This window comes from Aythya ferina (assembly GCF_964211825.1).
Source record: "Aythya ferina genome assembly, chromosome: 12".
NCBI lineage: Eukaryota > Metazoa > Chordata > Aves > Anseriformes > Anatidae > Aythya > Aythya ferina.
Genome location: NC_140308.1, coordinates 5,353,357 through 5,377,672, shown reverse-complemented (window position 1 = coordinate 5,377,672; position 24,316 = coordinate 5,353,357). Strand labels below are relative to the sequence as shown.

Sequence of the window (24,316 nt, the reverse complement as noted above, 5' to 3'; positions counted from 1 at the left end):
GGCAGAAGCCAGTGGCTGCCTCTGCGCTGCCCTCCGCAGCAGCAGCAGCAGGACACACATGCCCCATGGCAAGCTCTGGGTATGTCTACATTTTAGAGGCTCTTTGAAACTTATCCTTAAGCTAATTAAAATCTTTCTGCGTTTGCCTGCTTGTGCTGTCCCTGCATGAGGACAGGCACACGCTCACCGTTTCCTCTGGAAGGCAGAAGTGTCAGTGCACCTACAGCACTAAACCAAGGCACGTGAAGGAAGATTAAAAGTCTTTCTCAACGGGGGAATCAGAAAACAATGAGGATCCGATGTGATATAAAGCATCAATAATAACACTAGCAAGGAGACAGTCACTACAAGAAATAGCTGTGCAGAGCAAACCCAGGGCAGCAGCAAGCTGCCCTGTGCTGCAGCCCAGGGGCACTGCACATTCTGCAGGCAACTGGGAGCAGTTTGGGGTTTCCCAGGTTTCTTCCCATCAGGTAGGACTCACCTGCAAGAAGAGCTACGCTGCAGTGCTGCTAGCACAGCCCGCTGACACTGCTGGTCTATGAGCAGCCCGGGCAGACCCTGCACCTCTTTGCTTGAAGACAGCTCGGTTCCCTGCCACCAGCCAGCCTGGTGGTGTTCACATACCCTGTGCCTTTCACAGAGTATTTACTTATCCTATTTTTACCCCACCGCATTCAGACAAAATTTACCTCTTTCTAAATTTATTGGTGGGAAATGACAGTTTTGACAGTTTTTTTATGGCCTCTCACCCGGGCATCGCACCAGGCACAGGAGGGCAAAGAAGGTGGCGTCACAAAACTGCTCCTTTCACTGCTGCCTGGGCCACAAATCATTTTCTCCTTCCACTTTCATTTTCCAAATTACATTCACCTACTTCTCGTGCTGTCTTATGAAACCGCATATGAATAAATGTTCCCTAAGAGGTGAATATTTCTCTAGGAGCTCCACGTTAGCCGTTAGCCACAGCACAGTGTTTGGAGATAACTTAGTGGTGGGCACAAACAACGAAACCATCAAAAATTAAAATCATTTTTAGCCCAAAGCTGTATCTATAGAACAATGCTTACTTCTCAAAAATTGCAATCAGACTACGGGTTCAGTGTACTAAAGCAAAAGCTATAGCAAAAGCCTTACTTACAAAGTTATGATGAAAAAGATTAATACAAGCCTGAAATCAGTAATCTGAAAGCCTACTTCATCATTACTGTGCCTGAAAAACATTGGCTAAGTATTGTTTTCATTGATCATTCTGCATTTGAAAATATCACACTTTCCATTACACACGTACCAAAGGAAGGTCTTTCCATTCCAGCTTGGCAGTGACCTGGTTACCACTGTGTAAATTATCTTAGCACTATCTCAAAACCACGAGACTGCAGCAGGTCCTTTTCTTCGCTAATGATTACAGAAAGCAAGGCACAGATTTCCAAAGGCACTGAAACTTTATATGGCTCAAACTAAATGGTGAAGTGAAGCCTGAATTCAGTACCTGATTCTGCCTGGTTGTCTTGAAAATCTGCAAATAAATTCTATGTCTGAAACACTTCTGGGCATTGTCTATTTTAACTTCACAGCCTACACATTATTTCTGACGTACAGAGTACGTTACACTTAACGTATGAGCACTCTACTAGGATTTAATTTCTGATTATTCACATTAGATATGTCCTTTTTAAGAAGATACAGATGGGAGAAGATTTAATAATTATTCTTTTCATATAAATTCTCTGAAAGAAGTCAGGCAAATATTTCCTTATAAAAATTAATAGAGGTCTGCTAAACTGCTCAATGGCTGAAACTAATTTCTTTTAATCACCAAGCAAATTAAATATTAAGAAGCTACATTTCCCATTTATTTCATAAATTTCTGTGCAAGTAGGAACGAAGATTTCCCACACAGTCAAAATCTAAAGAGACAATGAATTAAAAAGGCAGATTTTCAGACTTAGCTGAACCCTGTGGTCTCCACTGGAGAGAGAAGTTTGCTTTTCACTCAGCTGCTTTCACATTTCGTGCTGCTACAGAGCAGCACTGCGCGTGAGAGCTAGGCTTGGCTACCAACACTCCTATTGAATAATATCTTTTCCCGTGCACAGACCCCTCCAAACTTACAGACCTGCTGTGGACAGGAATAAAGGACATCTCAGGCAGCCTGAGTATTTCCTCAGCTGCCCCCCCTGCCTTTACTTTAGAAGATTCATTTCTTCTTTCCACACTTCAATTCTCTTTCAACTTTCTCCTGTTCAAGCACACATTTTATTGGCTAAGCAACTTTCCTAGGATTAGAAATCTTGCATTTAAAGTAAGACTCTTATGCCAATTAGTGTACACAGGAAACATATTTTGCTTTGATAAATATATCTACCTAAACGTCGTTTTACACTTCAGCAGTGGGGGTTCATATTCTGACAAGGAACCATGTGCAGTGCATGTATGTGGAGCCAGTGGGAGACAGCAGGCAAGTAAATGCTACGAAATGTTCACAGACTTCTTTATGAACAACTCACTTCTTATTTCTCAACAACCTGAACAAATTCTGGCACTTCTGTTCTTTCTGGAAAGCACTTGAGCCCCAAGTGGACCACTCACATCGCCTTGAGGAAGGCTTGAAGAGCACAGCCCCTGGTGAACCCCTGACGATCCAGGGAATAAAACATCTGAGCACAACAGCTCGGTTCAACCCTGCTCTGTGGACAATGCTCATTTTTTCAAGAGCAAGAAATTTGACTTCGTGTTGTCAGGCAAGAGCCTGCTGCTCCTGGCATCACAAAATGCTCAAGCTAGGTGAGGCTCTCCCCAAACACTTCATGGTGGAGAACCTGTTTGATAGAGATTTCAGGAGGGATATTGGCAGTGCTGGGGTATAAAGTTCTCTTTTTTTCCCCCTGTGATATCTCACTATTACCTCCTAAACTACCCTGGTTGTGAACATGCTTCTGGCTACAAGCTGTGCTTCTTCTGGGCTTTGTGAGCGCCTACAGTGAGCTCAATAATTGCACCCTGCCAGGCTGAAAATACTGCTCGCCACTGCTGGGCTCCCCGCTCCTGGAGATGAGGATTTGGAGATTAACAGCCTCGTGGGTCTGAGGGCAAAGAGGGGTCAGCCTGGGAACTGCCCTCCCTCTCTTGAAATCAATTCCAAACAATGAGACAAGGAATAAAATTCTCCTGGCATGGTGAGGGGCTGGGGAGGCTGCGTCCGTGTACGGCCCGGCTGTGGTCAGACACGCTCAGTGTGCTGCCTGGGGTGACGCAGGCCTTGCCCACCACCACCATCAATTCTCCACTGTTTGGGACTTCAGAAGCAGCAGGCCTCACTCTGCTCCTGCGGCAGGGCCCCAAGACACCGCTGACATCTCTTAAAACCCATCTCACAGCTGCTGCGCTTGGGCGGGAGGACATTTCCCTGGGCCCTCGTGCCTGATGCCGCTTACGGCATGGTTTCAGGGAAGGTTTTGCCCTCTGTCTGGCAGGAGCAAGCACAGTGTGGTTGTGTGATGTGAAAGAGATGTGGTGGTGTCAAACGAGCAGTGCCATCTTTGGTTAGTGATGTTTTTCACAGAGATTACATCCTAGGAAAAAAAATTGTGCCTATTTCTTCTTGATGGCAAAGTGTTTGCAAAGCCTGCCCCTCCAGCTTGCTCTGCACACCCAGCTCCTGTCTCCCTGTTTTGTTTGGGCTGCTCTAATTTACATAGTATTTCCTCTGGCTGGGGAGATTTCAAGGTTATGCTGGGGTCAAGCTGTATCTTTGGCAAACCAGGATGTAAACAAGTCTGGGTAACTCACGTGCTGCTGCTCTGCACACCCTCTTTCTGTTTTTGTTTTGTTGGCTTTTCTTAAGACTTATATTAGCATCAAAAATGATCTGGAATCCTTTTAAAGATCCAATTTCATACGTGCCAGCATCCAGCAAATTGGCTACATAGCAGGGAAATGCCAAGTGCTCCAAAATAACCATAGTAAAGGAGGCTGTGATAAGAAGCCCGGCACACCAAAAATTCCTTGGAAGAGCAATATCCTGTCAACTAGGATTTGCTCATGTAGCAAAAAGAGCTTAAACCTTACGTTCAAACACAAGCATCTCCATAAAGCACCTTCACTGAAAAGGAAAAAAAAAAAGGAAAAAGGTTTGATTAGGGATGGAATAGGCTTAGAATAATTCAGGCTGGTGAATCCTTGCCAGCTCCACTCCTCCACACATTCCTGCCTGCATTCTGATCTCATTATGCGCCGGGTGAGAGCGCGAGCTGCACTGGAACAGTTCTCACCCATCTGCAGCCTCTTCTTACTTCTCAAACCGAAGGAGGATGTATATTTATAACTCCGTTGGGGTACTGCGTGGATTCACGGTGCAAAGGCAGAGCGTGGCGTTTGTATGCTGGGCAGCACTAAGTCACAGGGTAGCTTGCACAGACGAAGCACGTGTGTATTATTTGTTCACCATGTTTCATGAAGCTTCGCTGCCCTAATGCCTTGCTATTTCCAAATTAAGACCAAAGCTTATGTTCAAACACCGATTTCTCCTCCCACAGGTATTGAGCATCTCTGGACCTGTCAAGCAAGGTCCCCTAAGGATCTGTCCCAAAACCAGTTTGATTCGGCGTTCTTGTTAATGACTCAGCTCATAGAAAGGACAGTACAGAAGCTGTGGGTGCTGGGGAAGACTGCAAATGCTTTAAAAGATTCTTTCAGAATTCAGAACAGCCTCGATGAATTGAAGAAACATCCTTAGATCAAGCAAAAAACTCAATAAAGGCAAGTGTGAAGTACTGAGTAAAGGAAGGAGAAATCAAATGAACAAATACAAACTAAGAAATAACTGGTGAAATAACACTACTGCAAAATGAGTGCCAGGAGTTTTGGAGGACACAGGTGGAATATGACTCAACACCATGATACACTGCAAGAAAAAAAGTAAAGCTCATTCAACGATGTATTAATAAGAGCGATGCATGCCAGGCATAGGAAGTAATCATTCCCTTTCATTAAGCATCAGTGAAACTCCTCTTAGGGCGCAGTTTAGAACACCGTGTTTTACCAAAAATGTAGACAAATTTGAGAGGAAAACATCCTTCCATAAGGAAAGGCTGAATTTCTTTTCTATTTGTTTGGTCTAGAAAGGGGACGACTCTGGGGAATATAATAGGAGCTTCCAACACAGTAAACAAGAATATGTGATGGATAAGGGAAGAACTAATTTAATTCAGAGAACACAACATATAGGCTGTATATCAGGAAAAGTTTTCTAAGAATAGTTATAAGCCACAGAAAGATACCTGCAGGATATCTGTGTCTCCCTCATTATGCTTACCTCTCAGCAAGGCTGGGCATCCCCAGCTGGCTTGTGCCTGGCTGATAGGCTGCCCGAAGTCAAAGCAGGCTGTTCAGAGCGAGCTGTGTTCTCCCTGCACCACATCTCCCAGTACTACGCTGCAGTCAGATGGCACCGTGTTCCTTGCAGGACTGCATTGCTCTGATTCAGGGCTCGAGCACCAGCCGTGTAGCTGGGCCGGGATCTCTTGCCCACACCAGAACAGCAGAGGCAAGCACTCCTCACTACGGGTTTCTGCCAGGGACACAAAACCACAAAGGGAAGCTGAGCAGCACATTAGCTCAGTGTGTGAGCTAAAAATGTGGGGCATGTTTCCAAATGCAGGGAAATCCTCGTGCACAAATTCTCGTGCAGAGCCAAGCCACCACCAGGCAGGTCACCAGCAGCAGGCTCTCTCCTTAGGAACGTGTATCTCCCAACTCCTTCTCAGCCTGGAATTTCACTGGCAACCCTTGTGCAAAGAGAATCCAGACCATCCCAGGTTATTACAACTGAAAAGAAGGGAGGACGGTACTTCTTCAGCTACTAATGGCAGTAAAATATTTCTGCTTGTCTGGGCAGCATTCAGCACTCTACCGTTCCTGTGCTCAGACTGCCCACAAACTCCCCCTGCTTTAACCAGCACGGAAACATCACAGGACAGGCTTTTCCAAGTTCTCTCACAGTCAGTACACGGTGTCCTTGCAGGAATACCCCAGGTGCATCAGCCTTTCTGGGGTAAGGCACCATGGGCAATGAGGATCATGCCCAAAACAGAAGGCTCTGTAGCAGAGGTGTGACCAGGAGCTCATCAATCATTCCCTTCCAGGTTACTGCCATGGGCTTCATTTCAGAGCTCTTCTTCGGGATGCAACAGCCCTTGTCAGAAGCCCAACTGACCTCAGTAGCTCCAGAGGAACGAAAAATAAAAGCCTCTTTGTCTCCGAGCTGGAATCTGACCCAAAGTGTACATATGGGAAAAAATAATTGCAATAGACAAAGCCATGGGCAATTGGGCAGATGATGTGCCTGCGAACTATGAACATCTGTTGTGTGGTAAATATGCAACCATCAGCTTTTCTCCATAGTCTATAAACAAATTCAAATAAAAGAAGAGGGCGATAGCTTTTATTTATATGTAACTGTCTATCACAGAAGTCCAGGAATTAACATGCCATCATGCAACGGTAACTGTTGACAGAGAAGCTCGTTTGCAGACCACTGTTAACTACAGGGTGCATTTCTCCGAAGCCATCCAGATAATATAGGGTTTTATGGGATCAGCTCTCCTCTGCCCCTCTCTCTCTGAATCCCTTTGCCACCTCCCCACCCTCTAACACTCCCTCTCTGGCAGACTGATGGATCTATCACCTGCATCGCCAGCATCCTCCTTGATGCACGGGTGCTGCCAGGTCACGCCACCTGCTTGCTAGTTTCAAATAAGGAAGTTCAGGCTTCCTCTCACTTTGCAGGAGCTCCCTAGAAATATCCACAGCTTCATACTTCTCATTCAACCTCTTCATGCCCATACTCTGCCATGGTACCTACAAAAAACTCCACAATGGTTTGGTTGCTTTGTGCATGCAGCAGTATTGGTTCCTGGTGTCCTTGTAGCCTCTCCCAGGCCTTTTTCTCCTCTTCCAGAAGTGAGGCTTGCAGGTGCTGCAGTAATAAAAATAAATAAAGGCTTTGCCGTTAATTCACCTTCTCTTTCTATAGAGGAAATTGTGATTGGCAGGAAGAATTTGGGTCAGACGTGCATTTTGTGCAACCCTATTGAAACCAACAGAGCATTAGGAGATGGAACTGGCAGTGCAAGAAAGGACCCAGAGAAACAGGCACCAAAACTCTAAACCAGCCCGTTGCAAAGACTGCAAATTGCCATCACCAAAGCAATACTTTAAAGCTGTTAAAACAAGGTAAACACACTTCATTTAATCCAGCTTAGCGGCACACTGTCAACCACAGAGAGATTTTATTACCATTAAATTGTTGCTTTTCATGAACAGGTTCTTGGCCACTGGCTGAAGTAAAGCACCAGCGGAGGATCAGAAGCCTGCAGGGAGCTGAGCTGATAAGAGAATGGGTTAAAGAGAAACTATTCTTATTTGTGTGACAATCATCTTGTGAGAATATTTTCCGTCTGTGCTATTTTTGGTTCTCAGAGAGCTCGTTCTTACGAGAATATGGAAGGGGAATTTGAATAGAGGCATAGTAAGAGCACTTTGCATGTGTGCCCGCACACCCCCTCCTTCCCCCACACCTCCATCGGGGAGCTCCGCTGCTCAGCAAGGTCAAATTGTATCAATAAGGCACTGCAGGAAAATCTTTTACATTCCCAGATTGGTTAGAGAAATTAAAACTCATCTCTTGGGATTTTCAAATCAAGGAATGTTGTTTATTTTAAGGATCACTGTAGCATTATATTTATGACTCATTAATCACCTTGGCTTGAAAATCTATGTCAAATGAGGAAACTATTAAACTTGGAGGATTTGCACACGATGGCCAGGTTCTCTCTGCCTTTAACCACATGGTCTAATGGAAAGAAAAGCCTTCCTTTTCTGCACAGAGAATTGGAAATTATGGACAAGTCTCTGCAATTATGGACTGAGTTACTTAACCTTTCTGACACGGATTCTGTCCCACAGGTCTCTTTTGGGCAGGAGCAAATCTCAGTGTATGCTTGTGGTGGAAAAAGATTTACTGGAGCTGCTGAAGGAATTAATACCTTTTGGTGCAGTGTGCATGGTCCTACCGTGGCTTTAGCTGTGCCTGCACATGGCTGCATTTGGCCCCAGCTTTTATAGTGCCCACAGTACGGAGGGCACAGGTAGGATGTATGCAGCATCCCAAAAGCTTCCCAATCCCTTGATGATGGATCCTCCTAATGCTGGGCTCTGAGCTGCACAGATATCCCTTACAAAGAGAAGACCCAAGGTGCGCTCAGTGCCCGCAGCCATGGGCAGTGTCAGGCAGCTCAGCTCTGTTTTCTAACAGGACGGGTTAGCAGGCTGTGCCAGTTACACAGATTCACTGGGCAGCAGCTCACCTGAGCGAGCAGGATGGGAGCCCACGTTTCATTCAGGACTCTGAAGAGGCACTTGACTAACTCAGTTTTGTTTTCCATTGATACAAGTTTTAAAAATTACCTCCCAAGGGAACCGGAGGATACACTTGAAAGTCTGTTCGTGTAAACAGCTAGAAAGGGCTATTTGTTCTGCTCCTGCTGGAAGTGATATTCCTGCTGAAAAATGTAATGCGCTTTTTTAGCTTCATGGTATTGGAAATACCAGGCATTGATTGTGCTTTCAGCAGAAGTAGACCCACCACAATCAGGTCACACCTCTGATGTTGGGAAAGAACAGGGCTATCAGCTTTGCTTATTGGGAAGTCATTAACGCATCCCATCTCTCCAGTCCACATCCATGAAGCACAGGCTGGAACACTGCTGTTACAGGGTTATAAACCGCGTGCTGCCGGACAAGGACTTGATAGTTACATTGCTTTAAAAGACTTTACATTTACAGACTTGTCCAAAGAAATTTAAAAATGTATCCTGAATTTGTCAAAAAGCTTTCACATAACAGCAACGTTAACATTAAGCACACAATTCTGATTAAGCATCATCATGAAGTTCAAATCTCTTTCCCGATGGTAAGGAATCGATCCGTGTGCTAGTCAGTGAGAGTCTGACTATTTGCACAGCACAGGAAACTGAAGCAGGAGGATTAAGAATCTCACCTAAGTTTTTTTGCAGCCTACATCTGCATGCTGCAGAGCAGTGTAGTGATCCTGGCAGTCAGACCATGCAGAACAGGGACCGGGTGGATTTGGCAGGATTAGACTGAAACTCTTTTTCAGCTGTGGGTTTCCATGGGCATCACGGTAGGGAAGGGAGAGACGTGCACTCCCTGATCTTGTCTCATGCCCAGAGCCTGGGCATGGTCCTGGCTCTTCAGGCTCAGACACTGCTAGATGGGGAAGGATGAAAGCTGGGACTAGAACTCAGGGCACTCAGTTCCTAGCACTACTTGTTAACTAGAGAACGTTAAATAACAGACACTGAGAAGGAAATTAATGTAAATTAAATAGAAACATTAAGCAATAACACAGATGAAAGAAATGGCAGATGTAGGGAACCAATCTACTTTGCTGTGATTCTCTGTGAACTGTGAAACTACCTAAAAGTTCACAAATTCACAAAAAGTTCAGACTGTTAATTAAAAAGTTTTTAAAGCTTTGAGTGCTACAGTAATAGCAGTTCTCACCACCCATGAGCTCTCCATTGGCTTTCATGGTTCAGGTGTAGGAAGATTTGGACCATGTGTGCATGAGGCAGTGAGGCTGAGTGCTGCCCCCAGGCAGGAGATTCATGCAGACCCAAACCCTCGAACCCCAGCCTCCCAAAACCAAGCAGCACGCCACTGAAAGCAGCCCTTGAAGCTTCCTGCCCTGCATGGCTTGCAGGATGGCAAAATCAGGTAGCCAGGAAACATTTAGCAATAGGCAATGCTGCAGAGAAATGGTAATGGGGCAGAGAGGAAAACCTCTATCCCAGAAACATGGGCTCAGCAGAAGGGCAGATGACAAATTTTTCCCCACTGGCATGTTCCTAGGAAGAAGCAGAACCCACTCTACGGAGCGACTTTTAAAATACCCGAATCTCGGTGGGGAAGTTCAGCATAACAACTGCACTCGGTGTTCTGTGCTTGCTTTATCCAAGGACTCTCTTCATCCACCCTACAAGTGCCTGTTTTAATCCACTTGGAAAGCAGATACAGTCAGCTCTCAAAAAGGCAGGCCTGATGTGGGATGAGGGTGCCACGGAGGGAGGCAGGGCACAGCAGCTGGTGTACTTTGCACATGCCATGACACTGGGCTAAAATGTCCGCCAAGGATTCCAGCAACAGGGTACATTAAGTCCCAGTAACAGTTAACCTACTAGTTAACAGGTTTCTACTAGACCTCGTTTATTTTTTATTATTATTTTTTGAGGCTCTGACTTCATTCATTTTCAATATTTCGCTTGTCCTACTAAGCTGAGGTTCACTCTATTTCTGTAGGACCCAAATAAATAAATTGGTCTCAAGGCATCTTACCTGCGTCCTATTACAAATACCCTCTCTAGAGGAGACACAAAGCCACGATTTGTAAAAAGAAATCTCTTGAACAGTGTAAACTTGAAAAGGAAACACTGTTTTCAAAACCAAAGTTTTAGGGTCTTTCTCCCTCTCAGAATCAACAGAGCTCTTGCTTTAAGGTACCACTAGTCATAAAAAAATGTTTTAGCAACGAGCCACATTAATGGCGTTATCTGCAACAAGCTGCTAGGAATAAACCAGAATTCATTTCCATTAGGGGACAAGAGGCTTCCATGGGCAGAGTAGCTGTATTTGCTTTGTAAATTGCAAATGTCTGAAAACATTGGCTGAAATGATAAAAACTGATGTGGTGGTGACACAACATACTTCTTGCTCACCTTTCTCAAGGGGTAGCAGTAGCCCTCCCCAGTATTTACAGCAGGGGTTATAGACGTGCAGTACATCAAGAAACGGTGTTTTCAAAAATTAATGATAGCAAGTAAAAAAAAGAAAGAATTAAACCTTGGGATCCAACAATACCCAAACAGCACAGCTACAGAGGTATGGACATTTAAAAGGTTTCCATTCCCTGGTCTGCAGGCTCTGTACAACTTGTCCCCTCTGCAGGAGATTAGGGGAGCTCTATGGCTACTGTAATTTGCATCATCTGCCAATAATCCCTAGTGGCTGACATGGAGTCAAAGACAGGCATGACAAATGGGCATCCCTGCCTTTCTCACAGGCACAGCCCTCTTCCCTCATTACCCTGGTGTTCCTGTCAGGAGAGAGAAAATGCTGATAAGAGCCACCAATTCAGCTCCTTGGCCGTGTCCCCCACGCAGATAAGGAGACCGTCCCCGGATGAACAACATCTGCTTTAGACACGACTGTACCTGGGAGATTAGGCACCAAGTGGCCTCGTTACGGGAGCATAATCTCCTTTGCATCTGACGGGGAAGAGCAGGCACGAGACAGATCTGAAAATCAGCTCGCTGCCTCCCAGCCCTGCAGTGCCTGCGTGCCTGCAACTCGCCTGGAACCCAGAAGGCCTTTTGTCTTCTCCCGAGCCCAGCTCTGAGGCCACGGATTCTGCTGGGTTTGCTTTAGCTCGGCTATGTAGTGTCAACACAACAGCAGCTCCGGCTGCACGCAGATTGGTTGGAAAAGTAGGTCAGCATGTGACAAGCTGCTCTCAGAGTAGCGATTCTCTCTCCTCTCCCTTCCCTCTTTGCAAATGAAGAGTGCTAAACTAGTTGCTTTGAAAAGCACGCAGGCGTTCGCCCTGTTGGGCAGGGGTAGAGCCATTTTGCCGAGCACGTTGCGGTTCTAGACTGCTATTTTCTTGTGCCATTTAGAACAATATGCCCTGTGTGACAGGCATCATAGAAGAAAGCACTTGTTAGTACCAACATTCAAATTACTTACCAAAAAGATGGTTTGAATACTAGAAAACAATGGGAGTACATAAGCAAGACCAAAATAATTATAAATATTAAATGAATATTCATAAAAAATGCAAAGTTTTTACACAGTTGAAGATTTTCTGCTGCAGAAAATAAGTTTCACAGTTGTATGCCAAAAGAACAGTCAGAAACCGTGTTTTAGCAGCGAATACAAAGTATTCATTGAAAAGGTCTTACATGTTCATCAAATAAAAGAGCTGTAAGAAAATCAGATAATCTGTGCGATCTGCCTCAGCTACCAGCACTGCCCAGTGGACATGGATCTGCAGTGTGCAGGGAGCTGTTCTCAGTTTCTAAACCCGAGTTCCCCATGACAAGCCACTGCCCATTTATGCTCAGGTGAGAAACACAAAGAAAGAAATGAGGAGCGCCCATAGATTAACCACCAAGCAATCAAAAGGAGCAAATAAACCAAATGAACCCAGCAGACAATTTACCACCCATGTACACTCTTAATGATACTGGGAACTTCTAGCAGGTAGACGGGTGACTCCTTCAACTTCTCTAGACAGTTTAACTCCCTATGTATGTCTTTGGATTCCCATCCTTACAAAACAGAACAAAAGATCACTGTAAATGTATGCACACCACTAACAGGCATTACCTTGAAAGGGCTCTCTCTCAGATCATATATTTAATGTAATGAAGTACTGAGGGCATGAGTTGTAGTATCAAAAATGCCTTTCTGTCCTAATTCAAGAAACACTATTAATTCCAAGAGGAGTAATCATGAGCTAAGGAAGCCAGATTTGGAGCTGGATCCCATTCAAGTCCCCTGGAAGTCAATGGAGCCACTCTCAGTGATTGTAAAATGAGAAGCACTGGGCTTGTGCCCACGTTTAGCGTTGGACATGTATTTTTCCATGGTACATATTTTTCCTATATATAATGCAACTTTTTCTCATAATTTCTTTTTCCTCTGCTTACAGTACTTGTTGCTAGTATTAAATCCATCTTGGTTTTATCATACCCTGTCAGTCTCTGCATAAGTACTTGGGTAAATTTTCCCTTGAACTGCTACTTGAACTGTTTGAGGCTGAAGTAGCCATAATTTGTTCCACCTTTGGACACGTGCTACATTTCAGGCAAAGCTTAAGAAGAATGCATTTTATCTTTCATCCTAAAACAAGCAAGGACCCATTACTCTTGGGTCTGTTACTCTTACTAGGGCCAATGACAAATCTCCCACTGGCAGTTTGGTCAATGGGACCAGACAGACACGAAGACATAGGAACAGCAAAGGAACTTCTTCACGCAAGACTTCTGGTGCAAAGAGCTGTAGGGGAAAGTGCTGAATAGTGCCTAAATGGAATTTTAATTTCAGATAGAGTAGCTCTTTATTTATCTACAGTACTGTTGTATTGTTTTGGTTCTATCATGGACTGGGACCCAACAATGCTGGGTCTTGTACAAACAGATCAGAAAGAGAAGGCCTGCCCCAAAGGGCACTATTTCTCGTGCATATATACTTTAAACACACAAGCAGAAAGAAACACATTATAGTTATCATCACAATATCTCTGTAGACAAGGTTTCAAGTAAATGAGGGGAGAGTTGACTATTGTAGCAATAACATTTCCAAAGAAATTTCAGACTAGCAATTAAAAAGGCTGTTTGGAGCAATGTGGAGCATGCTTTAGCCAGATCTAGTCTGTAAGAGCCTTATTTAATTGCTGGTACATTACTCAAATCACTGCCTTGAGGGTCCAGCCAAGATCAAGCCCCACTGTTCTGGTAAACAGGCACCATGCGTTGGGTGTACCACCAGGACACAGGCTGCACCCTGACATGGTGACATGACAGGGACAGAACTGTTCCTGCACATCAGCCGTGACACACTCACCTGAGTGATTCCCTCAACTGATGAGATTTAGGCAACCTCCCTGGAAGGCCTCTAATAATCGAGGCAGTGAAAAGGATTGCAAATACTTATCTGGCTGCACCCTGTCTCCGGGAGCAAAACTTAGAAATGTTGGAAATAAGAGTATCTTCTGTTGAGATTTTTTTTTTTTTTTTTTGTTCTATTGCAGCCAGCATAAATCAAACTTCACAGTTAACTTCCACATATTTTTCTCCTTTGCTCCCTCTCCCCTTTGCATATAGGCACTGTGGTCATCTCTCCCCCTATGATTTGTTTAATAACAGAGGGGGGAGAAGACAGAGAAGGAGGCTCAATCTGATGTGGGAACACTTTCTCCTTTGTATCAAAGAGCCATCTGCTAATTTACAAAATACAAACAAAGTTACTGGATGTGCAAGAACCCCTGTTGAGAAGCCAGGCACAAACAGTGCCTGTACCACGGCAAGGAGTGCTGTGTTTATTCTGGAATGCACAGCTCTCCGCGTTTCTTTTATCTTTGGGTGGTTTTTTTTCTTCTTTTTCTCATTTTATTGATCTAAGTTCAGCATAACTAATTCACTCCAGCAAAATAATAAATAAGGAACATTTATAGAATTCTATTCCTACTGCAAAAAGTACTTTTGGGGACAGAAACAGAAATCATATGGAGCAGCAACTATTCTGCAGGCTAGTGCAGGAAAGGTTTACAGCCCTGCCTCCTCCAGCCTTGGTGTTTTGAAGCCCCAGTCTCTCTTGAACCCATGTTTTGTGAGCAGTTGGGTGACACCAGAGTCATTATAGTCCAACTGTTCTTTTCTTCCTCTCTCCCCCACTCCTTTCTGCACCACGCAGGAGGAGGCAAAACGCGACACTGAGGAAATATCTTGGCCTTGTCCTTTTTCAGTCGTTCTGCAAGTGAAAAAAAAAAGGGGGGGAGTGGGAGAGATACCTTCAGTGCTCTTAATCTGCAGCAAGCAGAATGATGTGCAGCAGTTACTGTGGTCAGCCAGCTCACTGTGGTCTTACCACAGCTCATGAGAATAAATGTCACCCAACAGAAGACACAGGAAAGAAATCATCCAGAGGGAATTTATGCAAAGCAGCTGTTAGTAGTGGTTTACGTTTAATGCTCAGACTTTTTTCTTAATTTCAGCTGGAACTGAAGTTTTAAACCAGCCAGAAGTATGTACATACATGTAGACAGGCCTGCGGACGTATCTCCTACAAACTGGGAGTCTGTATGGCAAAGATAAGGCTGTGCACGAAGTACAACTAACACAATGCTCAGAGAGCAGGCTTCGGAATGACCCTTTTCTTATAAGCTGGACTGAAATGCATTTATTTGGTTCTATGTTTTTACATGAATTTGGCATTTAAGGATCATACCATGCCGACAGGCCTGAAAGGTGATGTCCTGTATTAACAGAAATAAAGAGTAGAGACTGCAGCAAGGACAACTGAAACACATTTTTTCTACCTTGTGTCTCAGCTCAAAAAAAAAAAAAAACAACATTTGAAAAAAATATCCCCAAGGGAGTCTGCATAGGCAGCGGAGTCTAGCATATAGGGCCCAAGCAGCTCCCAGAAGGGCAGGAAGGTGTTTTGGGGAGCACATTTCCCAAGAAGGATGGATCCGGGGGCTGGTTGCAAAGCACCCAGGGGTGCTGGTGGGTGGTGGGGAGTGGTGCTGTATCTTTGTGCCCAGCCCAAACCCAGCCCCTCCATGCAGCCCACTGATAAGATGTCAGTTGCAGTGGCAGGCTCCTCAGCTAGGAACGTGTCCCAATCACAAGAAGGACCAAAGTCACTGTGCCGAGCCTACACGGAGAGCTCCTGTCTGCACGAGCTTGCAGGCACCAGCTTCAAGGCTCTGAAATGATGGAACAGAAGCCCTGACATAGCACCAACTCTGACCATGGGGACCTGCATGTTTTTAAACTAATTTTTCATTCAAACTAACAACTGAATTCTGATGCACTGAAGGTATGGCACTGCAAAAATAAAATCAGGAAACAAATGCATTGAGTTGTCAATTCCCATGATGCTAATGATCAGAAATGAACATGTGACTGTCCACTAGTTCACAAAAGCAGATCGAAAATAAAGAAACCTTTTAAAATAATGCAATGGTCTCAGATACCACTAATGAGCCCACACGTGTCAGTATGCGTGCCCTTACACGAGCACCCCGCTGGTACAAATAAGAATCAAGCATGAGCTACAGTTTGCCACCTAAGCTAACAGTCCAAGTATTCCTGCACAAATTGCCATGGTTAAATCACAGATCTGTATTTCCTGCAAAGTAAATGCGTGCTGTATTTAGAGTGGACTGTTCAATGCATAACTGATACATATTAAATGACAAAACTCTATTTACTATGATGCTCAGGACAACACTTCAGTAACATGAAGCTATCCCCATGCTAATGTCTGCATATGTGACAACATAATTTCTGTCTCCCTCTCTTCCTTCCATCCAAAAACTACATGGTTTGTCTAAACACCAGTGGAAGCAAACCTGGATCCAATGGAACCAGCAGAAGTTCTGCTAATTTATAGCAGATTTTACCCTGTATATTTTAACAAATAGTGCTGAGAGTACAGCAACATCCAGTCCATCCACTGACCACCCAACATCCTCCCAGTGGAAGGGCTCACAGCGAGCTGTGAGTAGCACTGCACAACAGATTAGTTCATTTTGCCATCTAAATCATCATCTGCTTCAAAACGTGGAATGAATACGCTGCCGACAGTAGCTTTGACAATAATAAGTGGCAGCACACAGGTGCCAGGTTTGCTTTACTGCCCAGGGCAGGCTGTCATTATTCTCTGTGCACACAGGGTAAGTCTGCTCACACCTGAGTCCCACGCCATCACAGAAACCCTTCACAGCCTCAGTGACAGTACAGGAATCCTATGAATGGAAAATATTTACATCCAGGCTAAGCTACAAGTGTTTAATAAGTACAAGCTAGAATAGCTTTTTGGAAGGGTTAAAAAGTTAATTTCAGATAAATTCCTGTTACCAACCTCTTTTTCTGTTTTTACAAGGAAAACCCCCATTCTCAAGAAATACTCCAATATTCTAAGCTATTTTAGTACCTTGGAGCATTTCTACCAGGAGCTGTGACTTCCAGGGGAGTTACCATAAGCTTGCTACAAAGCTCATCTGACATAAAAAGTCCTTGGAGATGCCATTATCAAAAATGTGGGCCTGGAATGGGAACATGTTGGCTGATTCCTATAGAATCAAATGGGAAAGTATTAAAGATGAATTAATTTTAACCATCAACCCTTTCTGATTTGTTTTCAGCATTCTTGTGAATAGATTGTGTCATTCATCACTCAGACGTATTCAACGTTTTCTATTATTTCTCTAACACGGAGCCTATTTGTTCAAATATCCAGGCTATCATGTAACATCTTTCTCCCTGGGAAGGGACCAGGCAGAATGCAGGAGGCTGGAGCTGCTTTAAATAGTTTCCATTGCTCTGTGTACACAGTGTATGATTTTCCCCTATCATCCTCCAGCACTTTTCCATTGCAGCTTTCAAATGTCACACAGTGCCTTACGCACCTATCAACTCTCATGCACCGTGGGGGAAATTTTAGTTTCACTTATGTTGGCATAATCCCACTAAAGCCAGAAGGATTGCCTGGGTTTATCTGAGATCAGAAGGCAGCCTCAAGTTAGGCTGAGCTACTAAGTGCTCGGAAGGAGCAATTATGCTCTGCAGTGAAAGACACAGGCTTCAGAATTTAGACTGACACAGGAGCTAATATTCCCCGCACAAGGATGTACAGAACTGCTGTTGCTACTTGGCCTCGGGAGGTATTTGCGCTGAGAATGTCATTTTTTTGCATAGATAAAGCCAAATTGCTGATCATTTCTAGTTTTTAATAAATAAAATCAACCTCACATCTGATATCGTTAACAGGAAGGAGACTGGTCTTTCCGAATAACAGCGACGTATAATGGCAGTGTATCCAGACACCATCAGTGATGATAGATTAAGGAGATTAGAGAAGATGAAAGAAATAAAATTCAACCCAAGCTCTTACTGCAACGGCAATGAACTCAAATTCTTATTCTCTTGCTGTCCCAAACGACTTGGCATTGCTTGGGCTCTCAAACAACTGTCATATTTCACACCAGAAATGCTGCATTCCAGCTTAAGTTTGTGTTTTAAATTCAGTTTTGTAAGGCATTGTGGGATTTTCCAGACTGAAAGGCATCATATATAAATTTAAAATATTATTATTATTTCAACATTATTTATGGATACCATCTGTTCCTAACTCTGTTAGTGTCTCTTCTTTTTAATGTTCTTATCACAGACTGCCTTGCTTATTACTTGCTAAATTGGTCAGAATTCGGTTCAAGCTGTCTTTGAGTTATATGTTTACCTCAATGAGTGCCTGCCAAGAATGATGTTTATGGCGTATCTTGCATTGATTTTAGAATTTCTGAAAGTAATAAAGCACCGAATGTGGTTCATTTATTCTCACAAATTAGAATCTGTCATATTAATAGAGTAATATAGTCCTGTCATCGCTTGTGTTTGTTTCTTTCATCAGCCTGATAGGAAGGAGAGGTTAACTTCTTGTTCCTTTAGGCTGTTTAAAAGGCCTAGAGGAAGCTCTTGGTTTCTTTTCAAAATTTTCAAGAATAACCACTTCAAACCTGCTCCCGCTTGCTGGTGTAAAATACTCCTGCTCTACTGCCTGGAGCCCATGAGGCTCCCTGGGGCAGGGCATTGCTCCTTGGGCAGCAGGACAGGACCAAGCTCACCATCACCTGCACTGGTACTGCTGCGAGTTGGATTAGGGAGGTTATATCAGAAACTGCAACAGATTCACCAAATAAACTATTACCCCCACCAGCAGCCATTGCCCCTCTGTAGCTGCCTGGAATTTTTATTTTCTTGGTTTTAACTTCATAACTCCGCTTTCCTTTTCCTTCTTGCTTCCTCTTGGCTGACACACTATATGGCTGCTGCAACGATCCTCCAGCCAGGAATGCTGGATGAACGGCTGCCCGTGGACTGGTGCCAACACCACTGGAAACTGGAAAGCAGCGCAGGCTGGCTTGCACCCGCATCTCCTTCCAGCCTTGGATAAAAAAACAGAGCTATGCAACAGAGATTGCTGACCTCTGAACTGGAGATTTTCTCCCAGCTGCCCCTGTGGAAAAATCAGCATGTTAGGGGGCCATGCACTAACAGTACACGATGCCAAGCAGAGCTTCATATTTCTCTCGCTGGGTTTCGAGAATGCCATGCTGAGATCTGCGAGACATCAATTATAATCCTGAACGCATCTCTCAAAGTTTTTGTGCATTTTTGTAGCAGATCGCCCAATAATAGCACATAGCTTAAGCAACTAACGGAGCACAAGTCTGCTTCCAATGTGTCAAATAATAATTGTGCTGTAACACCACAGTGCATACATGAATAAATACAATTCTAAATTCAATGAGATATTTTCCTTCTGCTGCTCCTCCTGCCGCAAATGAATACACCAGCAATTAATTACTGTGCTCAGCAACTCCCTGCAGCAATTGTGTAATAGATTCATTTTCAGTCCCTTGTCTCGTAACCTTTCAGATAAGTTTCATGGGTCTAGAATAGCAAGCATAAAAATATATGTTTGTGCTCATTTAACGTTTGTAAATGTTAGAGCTCTCAGACACCAGCAATGACTTCCTCAAAGTTCTGCTGCACTGCTCATGAATGCTGCAGTGTCTTTCAGTACAAGAATTATTTGGGCTTGCAACTAGGAGTACGGGATCTTTCTCAATCACAGATATTTGCATGTTACATGTTATGATGAAGCTTATTTATATTTAAATTAGTAACATTTGAGAAAAAGTACGATATTAGCTCTGTCAGTCACTTCAGTGGGTCAAGCTAGACCAATATATCCCAGCCTCAGTAAAGTCAGTGGAAGTTCTGCCACAGACTTCAGTAAAGTCAGGATTTCACCAAAGTCGCTCTTTGCGTATCACTGGAAAAAATTAAGAATTGAACCTAATAGGCTGTCATTGCACCTCTGCTTTTTTACACGATTATTTTTAGGATGCACCACTACAAGTTGCCGCGCACTGCAGGCATTACAGAAGGGACTTCCATATCAAGAAAACCACAAACCTATTTCCTGATCATATTTTGCAAGCATGAGGTCATGTGCCTCGAACTGACAACACAGCACAGGATGAACATTGAGCAGACACTGCCTGAGTGATGAAATGCAATGCAATAATAGTAGTGTCTTGATGACAATATTATCTAATGTTGCACAGATGTCTCAGAAAAAGCCAACTTTCTATGGTTCTCCTGGGCAAATACAACTCCGAGAAGGGAAAACACAGGAACTGGGCAAAAATAGGTAGGGGAATCAATCTGAAATCCAAGTTTTGTGAACTTGAAATGAATCCAAATATCCTTGGGGAAATGTCTTTCCGGGCTGATTGAGCAGCAAGAGTCAGCTGCTGGTCTTTTCCAGGCTAAGGTGGAAAGTAAACCTCCTGAATCTTACAGACCAGGTTTGAACGCTGAGTAATACCACACACACAATAAACCAAGAATAATTAACAAAAAAATAAGTCTGAGCTTTCTGACTGGAAACACAGCATGGTCCAGTACTTAGACTAATGGACTGGGACTCAGTTCTGGTTTTGCTGCTACTGGGTATAGAGCCAGTGCTGTCTTCAGTGTCGTCCTTCAAGACAGCGATTCTCTTTCCTAGACAGATGTTTAGTGCCCGATTAAATTAAATAGCAAATTCAGGCTTTGCAAACAAATGATTAAAAATAAATAATTCATACCAAAAGATCTCACGTGCCCCTTAAACCAAGACATTGAGAATTGGCCAGTGAGTTTACTGTGAGTTAAAACTAGTCATGAAGTACTTGTAAGAATCAAATGTTAATGAAGAAGAGAGGAAAATTATTAAATGCTTGTCCTAATTTCTGTCTAGTTCTGCTTGTCAGATCTCTGCTCAAGAAATATTCGTGTAGTTCTGACTAATTTGTTAAAACCTAGCTCAAGACTACACAGGGCACACACTAAAGCAGTGTCCTTTCTTTAAGGACTAGTCTTTTATTTGGTTATTTCAGTTTGTTAGGTATCTGAACAGTACTTCCCTAGGATGGAAGAAAAATTGAATTTCTTCCCTGCTGAATGCTCTTTGGCTTAATCTTTCTGAATATAAATCTAGCAATGCACTAATATAGCTGGGTTAAGATCAAAGATTATCCTTAAATTGGACTGTACAGAGACTGAAGACAGTTCTGGACCTGGCATTTGCTACAGAATGTGGTGTTTGCTTGTTGGAATTTACAATAACATCTACAATTGATGTTTCACAACTTTTTTTTCTTTTCACAGCCCCACACTCTGCAGGTCTTAGCCGGATGCTTGGCATATCCCACCACGGACAAGGGCCATCACACACAGACTGGTGACTTGGCACGTCAAGGACAATCAGTACAGCTCCATGCTACCAAACGTCTTCACTAATGGCACCTGCAGACCATCCACCATGGAAGATGCTGGCCTTTACCTCTGCAGTTATTCACTGGTCTGTGCTTACCGGATTTGCAGAGATTTCATCATCTACTCTCAGTGCATGGGATTCCCACGTGTCCATGCAACCCCTCCCTAAGGAGCCCAGAGAGTCACAGTTATTGTCCATCTCCAGCCCTTCCAAAGAACAGCACTGCCTAATCACTTCGCTTAAAAAAATCCTGGCACACAACTGCTGCTTTCCTCTTTGTACCTATTTCCTCAAGCTTTCATTCCTATTATAGAGATTTGGTCAATGGAGACAGGCAAATACATTTTTCTTTTTTTTTTTTTTAATCAAAAAACAATCTTTCAAAGACTGATGGTTTGTAAATGTTTTTGAGCAGTGCATTACTAACCACTTTTCCATGCTGCCTGGGCCTCTGAAAAAAATTGAAACCTGAGAAAACACATGTGATATGTTCTCATTTTCTATTATATTTTCTTAATAGGATGGCAGGTGAGTCAGAGTTGAGATTTTATTCGTGCAGGAAGTCTATGGATCTAACTTTAATCATCTACAAATAACAGCCAGGCAGAATAAGAGGAAGGAAATAACTATAGGGTTGATTATCAAGAGATCCCATGTTTCTGTACATATCTCCGTAACCTTAGTTTCTCCATTTCAGTCTCCTCTTCCACCTAGATGACAACAGTTCACAGGACCACTGTGAGGATTAATTGCTTAATGTCCTTACTTTGCCTTTGAAAATGTAAAGCTCTCTGTTGCCTCACAGTTTAGGTGGATGCCCAAAGGGATTTACAAAAGTACTTAAGCAGGTTAAATGCCTACATCCCACTGACTCTGATTTTCCATAAACCTGACACGATAAATGGAGTAGCAGTAAGTGAGAATGTCACCCCATCTCTCTATATTGGCCAGGACACCGGGACAGCTTTCCTATTCTCTTCTAATAACTGCCCTAACTCACAGGCAGCCTATTCCCACAGCTCACACACTGGTTTGAAGTCAGCGCCCACCTGACTCAATGTCTTCCATGTCCCAAACCCATATCTAAGCCCCTTAAGCCGCTACTGTCCAGACAGGGCTTGTTAGCTGAGTGAAACCAACTCCTAAACTGAACAGCCACCGACAAAATGTGTAAGTACAGAGACATTAAGGTAGTGCAGAGGCACGGTGTGCCAGGTTCTCTGCTGTAGCTACTGAGTTGCTTGAATTTGTCTTGGGTTCCTCTGTTTGCTCTGGCAGAGCTGACAAATGCAGACTCCAATATGAAGGACTCCCCTCAAACCAGACACAAACAAACTGGCCGTGTAAGTCCCTTATCGTACTAAGATGCTATTGCAACCTGTTACACTTCTTCTGTCTATTAAATGCCAGTTAAGCCATTGCTTCTGAGTTGCCTTAACCACCAGCTCCGAGATCTTGTAAGGAGGAATCAGAGGTGACAAAACCTTTAAGAACCGGGCTTTTCCAACAAATACGGCTGCTCAGACCAATGACCCAGTCTGATATGCCCCTGCAGCACAGCCAAAGGCAGGCCTGGAGACTGCACAGCCCCAGCTACAAGCGACCCCCTGAGTACAGACACAGCTGCAGTTTAGGTCTAATGTCGGCTGCCCCCAAGTACCTGCTCTACTTCTTGGCTGGGTTCTGTGGTTTGCACCAACCTGCCCGTAACGGGGCCAGTTTGTGCCACCAGTACCTGCATCAGCTGGTTTCAAGTGTCTGACATAAGCTTTAACCTTGCGTCGAACTGTGGACGGACCTTACCAGCAGTTGGGAATTAGAAAACTGGTTTTGTCATCAGAGGCATACTGAAGGACAAAAAGGAGGCTTAAATTACCCTTTAAAATGAGCTAGAGAAATTGGCTAGTGCAGAATGCAGCAGCTACTTTATTCTCTGGTAGGCAATGCATCTTACCAGGAACATAAAATGGTAGAGCTCTGGGTTTTGTCCCTCGATGATTGTATGTATCCAGGTGGAATTTGAATTTTATAAACCTCTAAGCCCAAATTGTCTTAGGAGCTGTCTGTTTGAAAGAACACATTTCTCTTTGCACATTTCGGTCAGCACTGTAATCAAGGGAGCCACATATGCTGGATCCCGTTCAACTTAATAGATAGAAATTTGGCAGTAGAGTGTTCTCCATATGGGGTTTTCAGCTGCAGAAAAGCTTCTGACTTTGCTATAAAATAGATTGGGATTGTTCCTTTCCAGAGTAGGCTGCCTCTTCATCTAGACGGTTGAGGAGAACTGGATTCAAATGAGAGCTGGCTCTTTCCGTGGAATAGGGCGCTAGTAAAAAACCGTGCTGGCTTTCAAAGGGTGTTTGTGATGTTCCCCTGAAATTCTGAGCGTGTTATTACTCATTTTATCTTGATTGTATTTTTGGTTTAAGTTTTATCAAGAGCACCAAGGGAAATAGATTGGCCCATCCATCAAATATAATTTGTAATGAATAAATGTGTCTTTCCAGTCACCTATCTAACTGTGAAGGTGCAGAAAAGTGTTAGAAGATTTGGTGGCCTAATAGGAAAAATGAACCACAGAAGATCACACTGAAGTTATTTCACCAAACAAAATTACACTGGGCTAAAAGAATAAAAACATTTTCTCAATTTACTGCAGGTATAATGGCTTCATTGTACAGACTCAACTTTCTTTCCCATCAAGGCAAAGAAGTTTAGCTTGAAGTAATTAATTTGTGTAGGCAAGGCCTGGCATTTCCAGAGTTGCCAATGGGAAAACAGAGAACAATTGAAAGGACAGGAAAAAACTCACAATGAGATCACTGAGAATAATTCCAATAGCATGAAATTAATGGAAATTACAAATAGCTCCTATGAAGCTAGTGTAAGAATCTCTGAGAAAAAAGAATCAAGCCCAATAACCTAAATATGAATCACAAAGAGAAGAAGAAAAAAAAAAAAAAAGAATAAATGCATGACCATGACAGAGGGATTTAATAATACGTTAAATTAATATTAACACTGAATAATCACCAAAGGAATAAACACTTCCTTGAGAATATTCCAGTCTTATGGTGGTAGTTTCTTGCATGAAACACATACATTTTAATGA

The 24,316-nt window shown here is 43.5% G+C and overlaps 1 protein-coding gene and 1 long non-coding RNA gene across 3 annotated transcripts in view; one reads left to right on the top strand and one right to left on the bottom strand.

The window, feature by feature from the left end:
• The first annotated feature begins 13,864 nt into the window (after positions 1–13,864).
• Positions 13,865–14,896, top strand: LOC311443246. The gene is made up of 2 exons (XR_014697148.1): positions 13,865–14,512; positions 14,660–14,896. It is a non-coding gene; the product is annotated as an uncharacterized lncRNA (long non-coding RNA).
• The window catches only part of LOC311443241 (uncharacterized protein), an 88,760-nt gene continuing 78,919 nt past the window's right edge, over positions 14,476–24,316 (bottom strand). The window contains exon 4 of one of the 2 annotated variants that reach the window (XR_014697139.1): positions 14,476–14,613. The gene's annotated coding sequence lies outside the window, so the exon portion shown is untranslated. Of the gene's footprint in view, positions 14,614–17,944; positions 18,889–24,316 lie in introns of those variants that run through there. The other variant, XR_014697140.1, reaches the window with a different exon arrangement.